Source organism: Medicago sativa, chromosome 4 (genome assembly GCF_051527215.1).
Source record: "Medicago sativa cultivar Bolivia chromosome 4, Bolivia_mono, whole genome shotgun sequence".
NCBI lineage: Eukaryota > Viridiplantae > Streptophyta > Magnoliopsida > Fabales > Fabaceae > Medicago > Medicago sativa.
This window is the reverse complement of record NC_140752.1, coordinates 16866314-16876066: the sequence shown is the minus strand read 5'-3', so window position 1 is coordinate 16876066 and position 9753 is coordinate 16866314. Positions and strand designations below refer to the sequence as shown.

General features: G+C 30.7%; 1 long non-coding RNA gene across 1 annotated transcript; it reads left to right on the top strand.

Annotated features, from left to right (window-relative positions):
* Positions 1-1648: 1648 nt before the first annotated feature.
* LOC146926797 (uncharacterized) lies at positions 1649-3341 on the top strand. The gene is made up of 3 exons (XR_015005512.1): positions 1649-2421; positions 2497-2608; positions 2685-3341. It is a non-coding gene; the product is annotated as an uncharacterized LOC146926797 (long non-coding RNA).
* The last annotated feature ends 6412 nt before the right edge of the window (positions 3342-9753 follow it).

The following is a 9753-nucleotide window of genomic DNA, read 5'->3' as shown; positions in this document are numbered from 1 at the left end:
GAGAATAGGTGAAAAGTTGAGATTTTTAGGTTTCTGGCCGTACTGACATTCATCGCTCGCAACTGCGAGCAAGAACACTCGCAATTGCGAGCTAGGAGCCATCGCTCGCCATTGCGAGCAAAACAACTCGCAACTGCGAGTAACCAAACACTCGCCATTGCGAGCAAGATAGCTCGCCATTGCGAGCAGGACCTTAGGAATCCCAGAATGTGCGCTTTACTCGCCATTGCGAGCAAAGTTACTCGCCACTGCGAGTTAGGCTGTTAGTTGCCCAAAATTGTCCCGATGCGATCCTTTCGCACGTGTAGTCTTGAGATGACCTTAGAAGTAAGTTAGAGAGCTGTTTAGGATGCTTTCATAAGCTCCAGAAGTCTGTTATGGTGACTGAAATTAGAAGTGTTGCTGCATGAATGCTATAATGATGTTTTATGATATTTATATTGATGTAATTAATTCTTTATGTGAATGTTAACACATTCAAGCGTTGTTAATTGTTGTATGTTGCTGCTGTTTCCTGTTGTCGACTGTTAGTGTCTTGAGGTTGCATGAGTCGGTCTATGTTGTTGGAATTTAAGAAGTTGTCCATGATTATGAGTCGTATGAGTTGTACACGTCGTTGTCTAAGTTGTTGGAAGTTGAGTTCATTGCATACTCATTAAAGTTGGGGGCTTTAGGCCCGGCAGCCTTTGTGCTCATTAAAGTTGGGGGCTTTAGGCCCGGCAGCCTTTGTGCTCATTAAAGTTGGGGGCTTTAGGCCCGGCAGCCTTTGTGCTCATTAAAGTTGGGGGCTTTAGGCCCGGCAGCCGTTGTGCTCATTAAAGTTGGGGGCTTTAGGCCCGGCAGCCTTTGTGCTCACACGTTGAAGAGCCTATTATGCTCATTTTGTTGTTGATTGGTACCACATGCATTTGCATATCAAGAGGTTCATGATGTTTAAGTTGTCAAGATGTTGTCGAGTTGATAGAGTTGCATGGTCAAAGATGAGTCGTGTTGTTAAGTTGTTGTTGAGCTGATAGAGTTGCATGGTCAAGGATGAGTTGTGTCGTCAAGTTGAGTGTTAAGTTGATTATGATTTGTGATGAAAATTAGTAATGGTATTGATGATTGTATTTGTTATGTAATGAAAAATTATGCTAATTGTTAATTGTTGATATGTTATTAATGTTTAAGTTGTTAAATGCATTTTATTGGATTATATGCTTAATGTATTGATTATGAAATCTCACCCCTTCTGCGTATATGTTGCCTCGACCGTGGGTAATGTGCAGGTAATAAAGATTAGGGGCGTTCATGAGTGGACTCTCAGTTGGTGTCTAGGTGCTCTGATACGTAACGGGATGGGGGCTTGCTTTTACTTCTATTCCTTACGTGTCTCTTTTATGAACTAATTTATGAGATTTTTCAATAAGGCCTGCGTGCCAAGACTTTTAAATGTTGAACTATTTTCCGCTGCAATAGTTTAAGATTTTTCATGATGTTGAATTTGAAGGATAATTATTATTATCCATTTTATGATTTTAAATGAAGTATGTGACATTCCGTTGTGGTCAAAACACTCTGATTTTAAATGAAATTTTTATGTTGGGAAAATGGGGTGTTACATAAACCTCTAGGTAATTTCAATTGAATATTATTACATTTCTAAATATTTATCTATATGTTTGTGTGTCTGTCGTGCATTCTGTTCCTATTATTCGTTAATTATGCATTGTTCTATCTAAGTTTACTCTAGTTTCATTGCTAAGGTTATTTGACTATAATTTTACTACTTACTTGCTTAGTTATAGTATATGGTCTAACTGTACTATCTCTATGCAAAGCGGCAGTGATTTTTAATATGACCCATAGGTGAAAAAGTGTTAAATTTAGCCTGTTCAGCATATTCCCCAAGTGAAAAAGCGTTTAACTTAGTCTTTTTGTGTGCTTGTACTCAAACCTTTTAACTATTTCCATTTAAACCCCATGAGAATTCCATTGAATATATGTACTATCAAGTATTGGCCATGAAAATACATTATTTTGTTTTTTATGTGTGACAAATATTTTTATTTGGTCCTGACACTTGGAAGTGGTGATAATACATCTTAACCTTAGACATAACTATTGTTTTATGAAAGCTGGAAATTATTCGGTTCCTATTTACTACTTTTGTTACAGTTTATGTTTTTGATTTTTGTTATTTACTCATTAATCAAGAAGAAGATCATTGATGGTTATTTGCTACCTATATGTATTATGATTGAATGAATTCAATGTTAGTTAGGGTATCCATATGGTACTGAAATTTCTGGTTGTATCTAACTTTTGGTGATTGGTGGAAAATGATTGCTAGTTAGTTATTTTCAGGTGTCATATTTTGAGATCAGACTCAATGTGCATAGTGGAGGATCCATATCTGCTAGAGTGCATAGAAAAAAAATGGTTAGTGATTCTTTTTGTTTAAATTACAATGTAAATATGTTCATACTAACTTGTTGTTTGCTGGTTATGTTTTAGAGAGTGGAATTGGATAGGGAACCAACATGGTTTGAGATTTACGATAAACTTCATAGACCAAAAGGGAAACCAGATGGGTGGTTTAATGAAACACAAGCTAAGATAGCTGCATGTATGCACGCGTTTTTTATTTTATTTTTTCTTTCATATATCTAAATTATATTACTAATAGTAACTCTTTTTTGCAGGAAATGTACCAAACTCAAACGTTTGAGAAACACTCTCAAAGTGGTGAGATTAGTAGTCAACAACCTACTGAAGAAATTGACAATGATATTTATATGGAAATTGTTGGAGGCATTAACAAGAAGAGGCGCATGTTTGGATTAGGATCTCAAGCTGTTGTTGTCAAAGAATCTTTGAGACCATCGCCTTCAATTTCTACCGATGTAGCTTCTTCGAAAAAAGTTGTTTCTATGGAGGCTAAGATTGAAGCATTAACTGCTGAACTTGAAAAGAAAAATCTTGAACAAGAAACGCTAAAACTGAAGATGGAGCGCTTGGAGCAAATGATTGGGAATATTGTGCCTAATATGAACACTTCAATTCAGCCGAAAGGAGAATGTGATAATGGTAACAACGAGATAGATGACCTTTAGCTTGGTAGCCTTTATTTTGGTATCTTTTGTTAGATCAAACATATCATGGTCTTTTATATTTTAGACAACTCTATGTTGGTAACTACTAAGTGGATTGATGGTAAACTTATCTTGGTAACTACTAGGTGGATTGATGATAATCTTTAGTTTGGTTACCTTTAATATTTTGTTTTTATGAGTGTACTTTGTCCCTTCTCCTAACTTGACGGGTATCAAAATTATTGACATTCTTGAGTTAGAGTTAAATGTATTAATATTTTAAACATTGTTTTAGCACTAAACAAGGAGAATATTGAGGCAAATATATTATAAAAAAAAATAATACATTTTAGTGAAGGAATTTCAGTTTGTCTCTGTTGAGACGGAATATTAATTAATAGAGACGGAAATTTTAACCTTTGTGACAACATTTTAGAGACGGAATTTGTATATTGGAGACGGTATTTTCCGTCTCTGCAGAGACGGATTTTTCTTAACATTCAGCAAAGTTTGGGTGACGGATTCTATTTGTTAGAGACGGTTTTATTTCGTCTCTGATCAGAGACGGAAAATGAAAGTCCGTCTTTAAAGGGTTTAGAGACCACAAAAACAACGACAGACCTAGTTCCGTCTCTGATTCCGTCTCTAACACGTATAGAGACAGATTTTTTTCATTTTAGAGACGGATTTTGCCTGTCTCTATTCTCATTTTTTTTAGTAGTCTAAACTTGGAGTTTGTGAATTTGATAAGCTAGATTGTTAGTTTGTGTATTTGTATATTTAGATTGTCTGTTTCTTTTGGTTACCTTTAATCTGCAGTTTCTTGAGAAATTCATATTAGGGTAGTGTTTGTAAGAAGTGAAATAAGGTGTTGCTTGTAGCACAAGCTTGTAACATGGCTATATATATGCCATGTACCTTGAGTAATAAACAATGAGACATTTACCAACTTAACCCTTTTGAGTAAATTTTTTGTTGAAAAAAAATTAAAACATCTTAAAAATTTAATATATCAAGATATAATATTCAAAAGCAACAATTTTGCCCTTTTATTCATTATTATATCCTTACATATGTTTTTATTTAACGGATATTTCCATGTATAACCGTAGAAATTAATTTTTTGAGCAAGCAAATTCTTATCTTTATAAATAACTGATCTTCTTTTTGAAAAAATTTAACACTACCACATTTTTAAAGTTGTATTTGAACTTAAGACTTACCACCACCAAAAAAAATTGGTGTTGGTGGTACACCGTTACATACAATGGATCAACAATCTAATGGCTGAAATCATATATGAAATATTAGGATTAAAAAAGTAACTAGAGGATCAAACTGATTGACAGAGCATATCTGAGGGACCAAACAGGAAAATTTTAGAGTTAAGGGACCAAATAAAAAACAACAAATAACTTAAAGGATCATTTATGTAATTAAGCCTTTCTTAAAAGGTGTATCATGGGTGCTTTAATTGCGATCTCATTCTCGCAGAGTCAATGTCGTCAGCAGACCAATATTGCCTTCATCTCCGAGACGAGTTCCAACGCCGTTTCAAATTTGTGCTTATAGGGATTAGTACGTCTATAGGCACTCTCTCTATGCTATTATATTTGGATTCCAAATACATCAAAATATATTCTCCCTTTATTTGTTATTTTATTTTAATATTATTGGTAAAATGTAATGATATAGGGTTATTGATAGGATCTATTCAACAATTTTTTGAGGTGTTAGGTTTGATAGATTGAGAGTTTATTAGTCATATCATAAAAAAACGGTTTGTTAACGAGTGCTTCCGGGACACTCTTTAAGCATTCGTAATAAAGAAATTATTATTTAAAAAATTATGGACTTTAATTTCCAATGCAATAAATTTCATATAATCTTACCATTTTAGAAGCTTAAAGAATATCCCGGAAACACTCGTTGACATTTCCTTTAAAAAAATATAAAACAAGTATCGTGTCTATGTGTGATCCAGTTATAACACCAAAATTGAGAAACTTTTTTGTAGATGCTCTAAGTGTGTATGATTACAGCATGCAACTCAATTAGGTTGATATTCGAATTGGATGAGTCAGTTTTAATTTAAGCAACTCAAAAGAACAAGTGAAACGGCGTGATAAAATTTCGAAGGAAATTTTTTATGTTAGGTTTATGTTCAACGTATTGTTCGTAGGAAGAGAAATAATACGACACATATGTTGGCTATATCCTTATTCGTATGTCAATCCCTTTACAATAAACATGTGCAGAGCACGAGTCAAATATCTAGTTAGTGTCAATTTTGTGTCTGGTATATGTGTTATCCGTGCTTCATAGATGGACAATGATATATATGACTAGTGTAGATATGAAAAAGTTGAGATAACCTTTTTATGGATGCTTCAAGCATTTTTTTTATGAGGAATATTTCAAGATTTGTTACATTTTGAGAAATATTTTACAACCGGACGTTCTAGCTTTGTGCGTTTTATGTAACATTTCAGCTACAGAGACAGCCAAGTGCTTCTTTCTTATATTAGAAGGTTGAAAATCTATATGCAAATAGACAGAAAGGGCGAAATTGCAATGATGAAAAAGTAAATGATCAAATCGTTGTCTAAAATTAATTTAAACGATCACAAGTGTAATTTTGCCTAATAAATATCTAAAAATTTAAAATATATAGGATATTTAATTTGTAAATTTGAAATTTTGTATCATATATATAATCTATATAATGTACTTTTTTTGGTTTCACGATGTTAACTTGAAATAATCACGGTTAGCCAACGTGATACCAATCACAAAGGTATTTAGATATCGAGTTTATTATTCAATGATTTTATAACAAAAAACAACTTAGATGACAATGGCAGAGTCGGTGTATGCATATAAAATGTAATACTCTTTTTTCAAACATACCCTTCATTAATACTATCAATGTACTTCAAATATAAAAAATTAACATTAAATATATACATACAAATGATAATTTGATAAAATATGCATACACTTGTGACAAATTACTTTTGTTAATAACCATTTTTGTAAACTAGGGAAGGGGAGAGTATGATACGATTCATTTGTTAACTAAGTTGGTAGGGATCATGCATAATATATGCATGAGCCGGGGTTTGAATCCCGAAAATCCCACTTATCCACATATTAATTAGGTGTGAATTTCCGCCACTAAACTACTTGACCAAAAAGACTCATTTGTATTTATTATATTAAGCTAATATAAAACCAACTATCCTGGAAATCTCACTTCTCCATATATTTATTATTTACTAGGTGTGAATTCCAGCCACTATACTACATGACCAAAAAGATTCATTTATATTTATTATATTAAGCTAATATAAAACCAACTAGAAGAAGCAAAATAAATCAACCAGCAATAGGTAAATGAATTTATGATTACAAGTTTATAACCTTAGCGGTAGTTATAGTAGGTACTGTTTTGTGGCTGAAAATTTTTAGCCAGGTTTGGCTCCCAGTTCAATTAATAATTCTACTCTATGAGACGACTTTTGACTTGTCATCACTTAAAGCAAGCAAGACTTTTTGTTCTTTTTATTTTTCAAAAATGTTCTATTTTTCTCGATATCAATAGCGGTCAAAAACTGGCACAAATGACATATTAAAACCAACGAGTTTGAAAGTATAATGTTGTTACGTAAGTACTTGTATTCTTCAAATTTGTAATTACATTTAAATATTTAATTATTAATTTTATCATTTTAGAATATAAAATTTAATTATTTTTTGAAAGAATATAGAATTTAATTATTTTAGAAAGAATATAAAATTTAATTTTAATTCGCTTATTTCATCAATTTTAATAATTAGTTCAATAGTCATTGTGAACATTGCTCAGTTGGAGAAGAGAAACCACAGTTCGAGAAAGAAGACAAATTTGATAGGATTTAAGCTTAATCTTTCTTTAAAAAATATTTTTTATTATTTTTTTATAATTATTCTCAATAAAAATAATGAATAAAATAATAATAAAATATAATAATGTGATTGGAAGGAATTTTTTTTTTTGTGCCCTAAACTCAAACCGAAAATCAAAATGTACCCTACTTGAAAAGGTTATTCCAAATCTACCATACTTTTAGAAAGTTGACCGCTATGTCTCAAGTCCAACTTGAGACATACCCTATGTCTCAATTCCAACTTGAGACATACCCCATATGTCTCAAGTCCAACTTGAGATATAGGGTATGTCTCAAGTCCAACTTGAGACATATTTATTTTATTATTTTCGTTTTAAATTTAAAAATTTTAATAGAATTAGTTTTAAAAATTTTAAAAAAATAATTGAAATAAATAGGGATATTACGTTTTTACCCCCCTGTAATATGGGCGAGTTCTGGTTTTCCCCCTGTAAAAAAGATTCTTTCGATTCCAACCCTGAAATATGAAGATTCTTTCGAAAACACCCCTGATCCCATTTGACACACTCCCCTGTTGACGTGGCAATGACGTGGCACGCTGACTCACCTTTTCTGATGATGTGGCGTGCTGACTGTATAATTAATTTTGTTTTTATTTTTTTATAGGGTACACGTGGCATTTTTTAAAAAAAAAATATAAAAAACTAAAAAAAAATCTTAAAAAATACCGAAATTTTTTTTAAAAATTGGAAAAATTATTAAAAATGAAAACAAAAATCCGGAAAAATTTTAAAAATAAAAAATAAAATCTGGAAAATTTAAAAAATATAAAAAAATTTAAAAAAAATTCTGGAAAATTAATTAAAATTGAATTTAAAAGATTCTGGAAAATTAAAAAAAATTAAAAAAAAATTCTGGAAAATTTTAACTTCAGATATTTTTAGTTTAATTTCAGAAAATTTTTCAGAATTAAAAAAAATTAAAATTCTTTTTCGAATCCAATTGAAAATAATTAAAAATTAAAAAATAACATCATATTAAATGATTTTTTTCGACGAGCTTAAATAATTAGATGCTGAATACTATATTTAACAAAACTTTATACGTTCTTTGTTAAAAAAAAAAACTTTATGCGTTCACATTCTTTTTTTATTTTATTTTGTATAGTTAAGAAATAATTGCAATAAAAAAACATAATTTCAAAAGAACTTCGAAAATATTTTAACTTCAGATATTTCAGGGTTGGAATCGAAAGAATCTTTTTTACAGGGGGAAAACCAGAACTCGCCCATATTACAGGGGGGTAAAAACGTATTAACCCTATTTATTTCAATTATTTTTTTAAAATTTTTAAAACTAATTCTATTAAAATTTTTAAATTTAAAACGAAAATAATAAAATAAATATGTCTCAACTATGTCTCAAGTTGGACTTGAGACATATGGGGTATGTCTCAAGTTGGAATTGAGACATAGGGTATGTCTCAAGTCGGACTTGAGACATAGTGGTCAACTTTCTAAAAGTAGGGTAGATTTGGAATAAACTTTTCAAGTAGGGTAGATTTTTATTTTTGGTTTGAGTTTAGGGCACACAAAAAAATTCGATTGGAAGATTTAAAGAAAAAAAAAGTTTATGGACCAATACCAAAGTGCAAGGACCAATATTATAAAGTGCAAGGACTAATGATATTTTTAAGTCAAAAAATAAATAATGAGTAAAAAGTTAGAATATTTTAATTCTAAAAAATTTGTGTTTTAGTGCGTCACATGGCGTGTAATATATGGCGCACGTGACACATCGTTAGTTATGTTTTTTTTTTTAACAAAGACTTAATTTGAGGACTATTTGTAATTTTTTTACAAATTGCAGGACCAATGACAAACAAATAAAAATGTGCAGGGACTCATGCCAAAATACAATAAAAGTATAAGGACTAATGACATATTTAAGCTTGTGTAAAAAAATGACATATTTAAACCAAAAAAATGTTTCTGCTTATGAGCATCCACAAGTGTAGTAAACTAACAAGGGTCCTTAAATGGGTCCAATGTCTACATATAATTTATTTACAATTTTTTTAAAAAAAAATTAAGGACTCGATGACTCCAATGATAAAATAAAGAGTCCTTAAATAGATTCACTAACATGTACTTTAATATATTTATTTAGAAAATAAATAAAAAGTAATTGAAAAAAAGCAAGAATAACATGAGTTTTAGATAATGGGACCAACATTTGTCTTTTTTTCTTCTTTCTGTTTTAATTGTAAGACTCGTTAGTTATATAATTGCAAACTAATAGATACATATTTTCTTCTTCCTCTCACGATGGTCATTAGTGCACGCGGAAAGGTGAGAAAGCACCATCTTTATCATAAGGATAATTATGCATAATAAAATATAATAATGTGATTGGAAGATTTAAGGGAAAAAAAGTTTATGGACCAATACCAAAGTGCAAGGACCAATATTATAAAGTGCAAGGACTAATGATATTTTTAAGTAAAAAAAAATAATGAGTAAAAAGTTAGAATATTTTAATTCTAAAAAATTTGTGTTTTAGTGTGTCACATGGCGTGTAATATATGGCGCACGTGACACATCGTTAGTTATGTTTTTTTTTTTAACAAAGACTAAATTTGAGGACTATTTGTAATTTTTTTACAAGTTGCAGGACCAATGACAAACAAATAAAAATGTGCATGGACTCATGCCAAAATACAATAAAAAGTATAAGGACTAATGACATATTTAAGCTTGTGTAAAAAAAAAAAAGACATATTTAAAACA